Raw genomic sequence first — 9,908 nt, forward strand, 5'->3', positions numbered from 1 at the left:
TTACGGGGTTGTTTTCTACTATTGACAAATATACCCCTCTTCCCGGGTTGTTTTCTCATATTAAACAATATACCACTTCTCTGGGGTTGTTTTCTCATGTTGAAAAATATATCCCTCACACGGGGCTGTTTTCTAATATTGATAAATATACCCCTCTTACGTGGTTGTTTTCTCATATTTACAAATATACGACTTTTTTGTGGTTGTTTTCTCATGATGAAAGATATACCCCCTCTTACGGTGTTGTTTTGTAATATTGACAAATATACCGCTCTTACGGGGTTATTTTCTAATATTGACAAATATACCGCTGTTACGGGATTGTTTTCTCGTATTAATAATTATACCAACTTTTTGGGATTGTTTTCTCATGTTGAAAGATATACGACTCTTACGGGGTCGTTTTCTAATATTGACAAATATACCCCTCTTACGAGGTTGTTTTCTAATATTGACAAATATACCCTCTCACGGGATTGTTTTCTCATATTGATAAATATACCACTTTTTCTGGGTTGTTTTCTCATTTTTAAGGATATACCCTACTTACGGGGTTATCTTCTAATATTGACAAATATACCCCTCTTATATGGTTGTTTTCTCGTATTAGAAAATATACCACTTTTTTGGAGTTTTTTCTCATGTTGAAAAATATACACCCCTCTAACGGGGTTGTTTTCTAATATTGATAAATATACCCCTCTAACGGGGTTGTCTTCTAATATTGACAAATATACCCCTCTTACGGGGTTGTTTTCTAATATTGACAAATATACCCCTCTTACGGGATTGTTTTCTCGTATTAGAAAATATATCACTTTTTCGGGGTTGTTTTCTCGTGATGAAAGATATACCCCTCTTACGGTGTTGTTTTGTAATATTGACAAATATATCGCTCTTACGAGGTTAGTTTCTAATATTGACAAATATACCGCTGTTATGGGATTGTTTTCTCGTATTAAAAATTATAACACCTTTTTGGGATTGTTTTCTGATGTTGAAAGATATACCACTCTTACGGGGTCGTTTTCTAATATTGACAAATATACCCCTTTTACGAGGTTGTTTTCTAATATTGATAAATATACCCTCTCACGGGATTGTTTTCTCATATTGATAAATATACCACTTTTTTTGGGTTGTTTTCTCATTTTTAAAGATATACCCTACTTACAGGGTTGTCTTCTAATATTGACAAATATACCCCTCTTATATGGTTGTTTTCTCGTATTAGAAAATATACTACTTTTTTAGAGTTTTTTCTCATGTTGAAAGATATACCCCTGTTACGGGGTTGTTTTCTAATATTGATAAATATACCCCTCTAACGGGGTTGTCTTCTAATATTGATAAATATACCCCTCTTACGGGGTTATTTTCTAATATTGACTAATATACCCCTCTTACGGGGTTGTTTTCTCGTATTAGAAAATATACCACTTTTTTGGGGTTGTTTCCTCATGTTGAAAGATGTACCCCTCTTACCGGGTTGTTTTCTAAAATTAACAAATATACCCCTCTTACGGGGTTGTTTTCTCAAATTTGAAAATATACCACTTTTTTGGTGTTGTTTTCTCATTTTGAAAGATATACCTCTCTTACGGGGTAGTTTTCTAATACCTCTCTTACGAGGTTGTTTTCTCAAATGGACAAATATGCCACTTTTTTGATGTTGTTTTCTCATATGGACAAATATACCACTTTTCTGGGATTGTTTTTTCATGTTGAAAGATATATCCTTTTTACGGGATTGTTTTCTAATATTGAAAAATGTATTCCTCTTATGGGTTTGTTTTCTCGCATTAGGAAATATACCACTTTATTGGGGTCGTTTTCTCATGTTGAAAGATATACCCCTCTTAAGGGGTTGTTTTCTAAAATTGACAAAAATACCTCCTCTAACTGGTTGTTTTCCCCACAAAACAATATTACCACTGGGGTTGTTTCTGTTGAAAGATATACCCTTTTTACGGGATTGTTTTCTAATATTGACAAATGTATTCCTCTTATGGGTTTGTTTTCTCGCATTAAGAAATATACCATTTTATTGGGGTCGTTTTCTCATGTTGAAAGATATACCCCTCTTAAGGGGTTGTTTTCTAAAATTGACAAAAATACCCCTCTTACGGGGTTGTTTTCTCGTATTAAAAAATATACCCATTTTTTGTGGTTGTTTTTTGATGTTGAAAGATATACTGCTCTTACGGGGTTGTTTTCTAATATTGACAAACATACCCTTCTTACGGGGTTTTTTCTAATATTGACAAATATGCCCCTCTAATGGGGTTGTCTTCATATATTAAACAATACACTAGTTTTCTGGGGTTGTTTTCTCATGTTGAAAGATACATCCCTCATACGGGGTTGTTTTCTAATATTGACAAATATACCCCTCTTACTTGGTTGTTTTCTCATATTGTCAAATACACCACTTTTTTAGGGTTGTTTTCTCATGTTGAAAGATATATCCCTCTTAAGGGGTTGTTTTCTAATATTGAAAATATACCCTTCTTACGGGGTTATTTTCTAATATTGACAAATATACCTCTATTACGGGGTTGTTTTCTCATATTGTCAAATACACCACTTTTTGGGGTTGTTTTCTTATGTTGAAAGCTACACCACTCTTACGGGGCTATTTTCTAATATTGACAAATATACCCCTCTTACGGGATTGTTTTCTCATGTTGAAAGATATACCCCTCCTAAGGGGTTGTTTTCTAATATTGACAAATATACCCTTCTTACGGGGTTGTTCTCTAATATTGACAAATATACCCATGTTACGGGGTTGTTTTCTAATATTGACAAATATACCCCTCTTACGGGGTTGTTTTCTTATATTGTCAAATACACCACTTTTTTAGTGTTGTTTTCTCGTGTTGAAAGATATACCCCTCTTAAGGGGTTGTTTTCGAATATTGACAAATATACCCTTCTTACGGGGTTGTTCTCTAATATTGACAAATATACCCCTCGTACGGTATTGTTTTCTCATATTGATAAATATACCACTTTTCTTGCGTTGTTTTCTCATTTTGAAAGATATACCCTTCTTACGGGGTTGTCTTCTAATATTGACAAATATACTGCTATTACGGGGTTATTTTCTCGTATTAGAAAATATACCACTTTTTTGGGGTTGTTTTCTCATGTTGAAAGATATACCGCTTTTACGAGGTTGTTTTCTAATATTAACAAATATACCCCTCTTACAAGGTTGTTTTCTCATATTGACAAATGAACCAGTTTTTTGGGGTTGTTTTCTCATGTTAAAAGATATACCCAACGTACGGGGTTGTTTTCTGATATTGACAAATATACCACTTTTTTGGGGTGGTTTTCACATGTTGAAAGATATACCCCTGTTACGTGTTGTCTTCTAATATTGACAAATATACCCCTCTTACGGGGTTGTTTTCTCATATTGACGAACATACCACTTTTTTGGGGTTATTTTCTCATGTTGAAAGATATACCCCAGTTACGGTGTTGTCTTCTAATATTGATAAATAGGCGCCTCTTACGTCATATTGACAAATATACCCCATTTTTGGGGTTGTTTTCTCATGTTCAAAGATATACCCTCTAACGGGGTTGTATTCTAATATTTACAAATCTACCCCTCTTACAGGGGTTGTTTACTAAAATTGACAGATAAACCCCTCTAACGGTGTTGTTTTCTCAAATTGACGAATACACCCCTCTTACAGGGTTGTTTTCTCATATTGACAAATATACCAATTTTCTGGGGTTATTGTTTCATGTTGAAAGATATACCCCTCTTACGTGGTTGTTTTCTAACATTGAAAAATATACCCCTCTTATGGGGTTGTTTTCTCATATGAAACCATAAACCACTTTTTTGGGGTTGTTATCTAATATTGACAAATTTACCCCTCTTACGGGGTTGTTTTCTCATATTGACAAATATACCCCTCTTACGGCTTTGTCTTCTCAAATTGACAAATATACCACATTTTTGGGGTTGTTTTCTCATTTTGAAAGATATAACCCTCTTGAAGGGTTGTTTTCTAATATTAACAAATATACCCCTCATACGGGGTTGTTTTCTCATACTGACAAATGTACCGCTTTTTTGGGATTGTTTTATCATGTTGGAAGATATACCCTTCTTACGGGATTGTTTTCTAATATTGATAAATATACCCAGCTTACGGGGTTGTCTTCTCATAGTGACAAGTATACCACTTTTTTAGGGTTGTTATCTCATGTTGAAAGATATACCCCTCTCACGGGGTTGTTTTCTAATATTGATAAATATACCCCTCTTACGGGGTTGTTTTTTGATACTGACAAATATACCACTTTTTTGGGGTTTGTTTCTCATGTTAAAAGATATACCCCTCTTACCGGGTTGTCATCTAATATTGACAAATATAGCCCTTTTACGGGGTTGTCTTCTCATATTGATAAATAGATACCACGTTTTGGGGTTGTTTTCTCATGTTGAAAGATATACTCCTCTTGCGTGGTTGTTTACTAATATTGACAAATATACCCCTCTTATGGGGTTGTTTTCTCATCTTAAACCATATGCCACTTTTATGGAGTTGTTATCTCTTGTTGAGAGATATATCCCTCTTACGAGGTTATTTTCTAATATTGACAAATATACCCCTCTTATGGGGTTGTTTTCACACACTGAAAAATAAACTACAATTTTGGGGTTGTTTTCTCATGTTGAAAGATATGCCTCTCTTACGTGGTTGTTTTCTAACATTGACAAATATGGCCCTCTTATAGTTTTGCTTTCTCATATTAAACCGTACACCATTTTCTTGGGGTTGTTCTCTCATGTTGAAAGATATACCCCTCTTACGGGGTTATTTTCTAATATTGACAATTATACCCCTCTTACTGAGTTGTTTTCCCATATTAACAAATATATCACTTTTTTGGTGTTGTTTTCTCATTTTGAAATATATACCCTCTTACGGGGTTATTTTCACATATTGACACATATAACACTTTTTTGGGGTTATTTTCTCATGTTGAAAGTTATACCCCTTTTACGGGGTTATTTTCTAATATTGACAAATATACCCCTCTCACGAGGTTGTTTTCAAATATTGACAAATATACCCCTCTTACGGGGTTGTCTTCTCGTATTAAAGTGATACCACTTTTTTGGCGTTGTTTTCTTACGTTGAAAGATATACCCTTCTTACGTGGCTATTTTCTAATATTGTCAACATACTACTTTACGGGGTTGTTGTTTCTTACATTGAAAAATAGACCACTTTCCGAGGTTGTTTTCTCTTGTTGAAAGATATACCCCTCTTACGGGGTTGTTTTCTAATATTGATAAATATAATCCTCTTACGATGTTGTTTTCTCATATTGACCAATATACCACTTTTTTGGGGTTGTTTTCTCATGTTGAAAGATATACCCCTCTTACGGATTTGTTTGCTAATATTGACAAATATGACCCTCTTATGGGGTTGTTTTCTCACATTGACAAATATACCACTTTTTTGGGTTTGTTTTCTCATGTTGAAAGATCTCTTTTACCGGGTTGTTTCTATTATTGATAAATATAACCCTCTTACGGGGTTATTTTCTTATATTGACAAATATACCACTTTTTGGGGTTTTTTTCTCATGTTAAAAGATATACCACTCTTTCGGGGTTGTTTTCTCATGTTGACAAATATACCACTTTTTTGGGGTTGTTTCTCATGTTGAAAGTTATACCCCTTTTACGGGGTTGGATTCTAATATTGAGAAATATACCCCTCTTACGGGGTTTTCTTCTCATATTGACAAATATACCGCTTTTTTGTTGTTGTTTTCTCATTTTGCAAGATATATCCCTCTTACATAGTTGTTTTCTAATATTCACAAATATACCCCTCTTACGGGTTTGTTTTCTCATATTGACAAATAGACCACTTTTTGTTTTTCTCATTTTGAAAGATATATCCCTCTTAGGGGTTGTGTTCTAATATTGGCAAATATACCACTTCTTTGTTGTTGTTTTCTCATGTTGAAAGATAAATCCCTCTTACGGAGTTTTTTTCCAATATTTACAAAAATACCCCTTTTACGGCATTGTTTTCTCATATTGACAAATACATCACTTCTTTGGGGTTGTTTTCTCTTGTTGAAAGATATGCCACTTTTCTGATGTTGTTTTCTCATATGGAAAGATATACAACTCTTACGGGGATGTTTTTAATATTGACAAATATACCCCTCTTACGGGGTTGTTTTCTCATATTGACAAATATACCCCTCTTATATGGTTGTTTTCTCGTATTAGAAAATATACCACTTTTTTGGAGTTTTTTCTCATGTTGAAAGATATACACCCCTCTAACGGGGTTGTTTTCTGATATTGATAAATATACCACTCTAACGGGGTTGTTTTCTAATATTGACAAATATACCCCTCTTACGGGGTTGTTTTCTCGTATTAGAAAATATACCACTTTTTTGGGGTTGTTTTCTCATGATGAAAGATATACCCCTCTTACGGTGTTGTTTTGTAATATTGACAAATATACCGCTCTTACGGGGTTATTTTCTAATATTGACAAATATACCGCTGTTATGGGATTGTTTTCTCGCATTAAAAATTATAACACCTTTTTGGGATTGTTTTCTGATGTTGAAAGATATACCACACTTACGGGGTCGTTTTCTAATATTGACAAATATACCCCTCTTACGAGGTTGTTTTCTAGTATTGACAAATATACCCTCTCACGGGATTGTTTTCTCATATTGATATATATACCACTTTTTTTGGGTTGTTTTCTCATTTTTAAAGATATACCCTACTATGGGTTGTCTCTCAATATTGACAATATACCCTCTTATATGGTTGTTTTCTTGTATTAGAAAATATACCACTTTTTTAGAGTTTTTTCTCATGTTGAAAGATATACCCCTCTTACGGGGTTGTTTTCTAATATTGATAAATATACCCCTCTAACGGGGTTGTCTTCTAATATTGACAAATATACCCCTCTTACGGGGTTGTTTTCTAATATTGACTAACATAATTTTCCTTACGGTTGTTTTCTCAGACAGAAAATATACCACTTTTTGGGGTCATTTCTCATGTTGAAAAGATATACCTTTACTGGGTTGTTTTAATTAATAAAACATACCCTCCTTTTACTTGGGTTGTTTTCCAAATTTGAAATATACCACTTTTTGGTGTTGTTTCTCATTTTGAAAGATATACCTCTTACGGGTAGTTTCTAACAATTTCACGAGGTTGTTTTCTCAAATGGACAAATATGCCACTTTTTGGTGTTGTTTTCTCATATGGACAAATATACCACTTTTCTGGGATTGTTTTTTCATGTTGAAAGATATATCCCTCTTACGGTGTTGTCTTCTAATATTGACAAATATACCTCTCTTACGGGGTTGTTTTCTCTTACTCACAAACATATCACTTTTTGAGGTTGTTCTCTCGTGTTGAAAGATATACCCTTTTTACGGGATTGTTTTATAATATTGAAAAATGTATTCCTCTTACGGGATTGTTTTCTCGCATTAAGAAATATACACTTTATTGGGGTTGTTTTCTCATGTTGAAAGATATACCCCTCTTAAGGGGTTGTTTTCTAAAATTGACAAAAATACCCCTCTTACGGGGTTGTCTTCTAATATTGACAAATATACCCCTCTTATATGGTTGTTTTCTCGTATTAGAAAATATACCACTTTTTTGGAGTTTTTTCTCATGTTGAAAGATATACACCCCTCTAACGGGGTTGTTTTCTAATATTGATAAATATACCCCTCTAACAGGGTTGTCTTCTAATATTGACAAATATACCCCTCTTACGGGGTTGTTTTCTCGTATTAGAAAATATACCACTTTTTTAGGGTTGTTTTGTCATGATTAAAGATATACCCCTCTTACGGTGTTGTTTTGTAATATTGACAAATATCCCGCTCTTACGGGGTTATTTTCTAATATTGACAAATATACCGCTGTTACGGGATTGTTTTCTCGTATTAAAAATTATAACATCTTTTTGGGATTGTTTTCTGATGTTGAAAGATATACCACTCTTACGGGGTCGTTTTCTAATATTGACAAATATACCCCTCTTACGAGGTTGTTTTCTAATATTGACAAATATACCCTCTCACGGGATTGTTTTCTCATATTGATAAATATACCACTTTTTTTGGATTGTTTTCTCATTTTGAAAGATATACCCTACTTACGGGGTTGTGTTCTAATATTGACAAATATACCCCTCTTATATGGTTGTTTTCTCGTATTAGAAAATATACCACTTTTTTAGAGTTTTTTCTCATGTTGAAAGATATACCCCTCTTACGGGATTGTTTTCTAATATTGATAAATATACCCCTCTAACGGGGTTGTCTTCTAATATTGACAAATATACCCCTCTTACGGTTGTTTCTCATTATTGATTAATATACTTTCACGGTTGTTTTCATTAGAAAATATACCACTTTTTTGGGGTTGTTTTCTCATGTTGAAAGATATACCCCTCTCACGGGGTTGTTTTCTAATATTGATAAATATACCCCTCTTACGGGGTTGTTTTTTGATACTGACAAATATACCACTTTTTTGGGGTTTGTTTCTCGTGTTAAAAGATATACCCCTCTTCCGGGGTTATTTTCTAATATTGACAAGTATACCCCTCTTACCGGGTTGTCATCTAATATTGACAAATATAGCCCTTTTACGGGGTTGTCTTCTCATATTGATAAATAGATACCACGTTTTGGGGTTGTTTTCTCATGTTGAAAGATATACTCGTCTTACATTGTTGTTTTCTAATATTGACAAATATACCCCTCTTATGGGGTTGTTTTCTCATCTTAAACCATATGCCACTTTTATGGAGTTGTTATCTCTTGTTGAAAGATATATCCCTCTTACGAGGTTGTTTTCTAATATTGACAAATATACCCCTCTTATGGGGTTGTTTTCACACACTGAAAAATAAACCACATTTTTGAGGTTGTTTTCTCATGTTGAAAGATATGCCTCTCTTACGTGGTTGTTTCCTAATAATGACAAATATGGCCCTCTTATAGTGTTGCTTTCTCATATTAAACCATACGCCATTTTTTTGGGGTTGTTCTCTCATGTTGAAAGATATACCCCTCTTACGGGGTTATTTTCTAATATTGACAATTATACCCCTCTTACGGAGTTGTTCTCTCATATTAATAAATATATCACTTTTTTGGTGTTGTTTTCTCATTTTGAAAGATATACCCTCTTACGGGGTTATTTTCACATATTGACACATATAATACTTTTTTGGGGTTGTTTTCCCATGTTGAAAGTTATACCCCTTTTACGGGGTTATTTTCTAATATTGACAAATATACCCCTCTCACGAGGTTGTTTTCAAATATTGACAAATATACCCCTCTTACGGGGTTGTCTTCTCGTATTAAAGAGATACCACTTTTTTGGCGTTGTTTTCTTACGTTGAAAGATATACCCTTCTTACGTGGCTATTTTCTAATATTGTCAAATATACGCCTCTTACGGGGTTGTTTTCTCATATTGAAAAATAGACCACTTGTCTGAGGTTGTTTTCTCTTGTTGAAAGATATACCCCTCTTACGGGGTTGTTTTCTAATATTGATAAATATAATCCTCTTACGATGTTGTTTTCTCATATTGACCAATATACCACTTTTTTGGGGTTGTTTTCTCATGTTGAAAGATATACCCCTCTTACGGGGTTGTTTGCTAATATTGACAAATATGACCCTCTTATGGGGTTGTTTTCTCACATTGACAAATATAACACTTTTTTGGGTCTGTTTTCTCATGTTCAAAGATATATCCCTTTTACCGGGTTGTTTCTATTATTGATATATATAACCCTCTCACGGGGTTGTTTTCTTATATTGACAAA

This window comes from Ricinus communis, chromosome 4 (assembly GCF_019578655.1).
Source record: "Ricinus communis isolate WT05 ecotype wild-type chromosome 4, ASM1957865v1, whole genome shotgun sequence".
NCBI classification, from domain to species: Eukaryota; Viridiplantae; Streptophyta; class Magnoliopsida; order Malpighiales; family Euphorbiaceae; genus Ricinus; species Ricinus communis.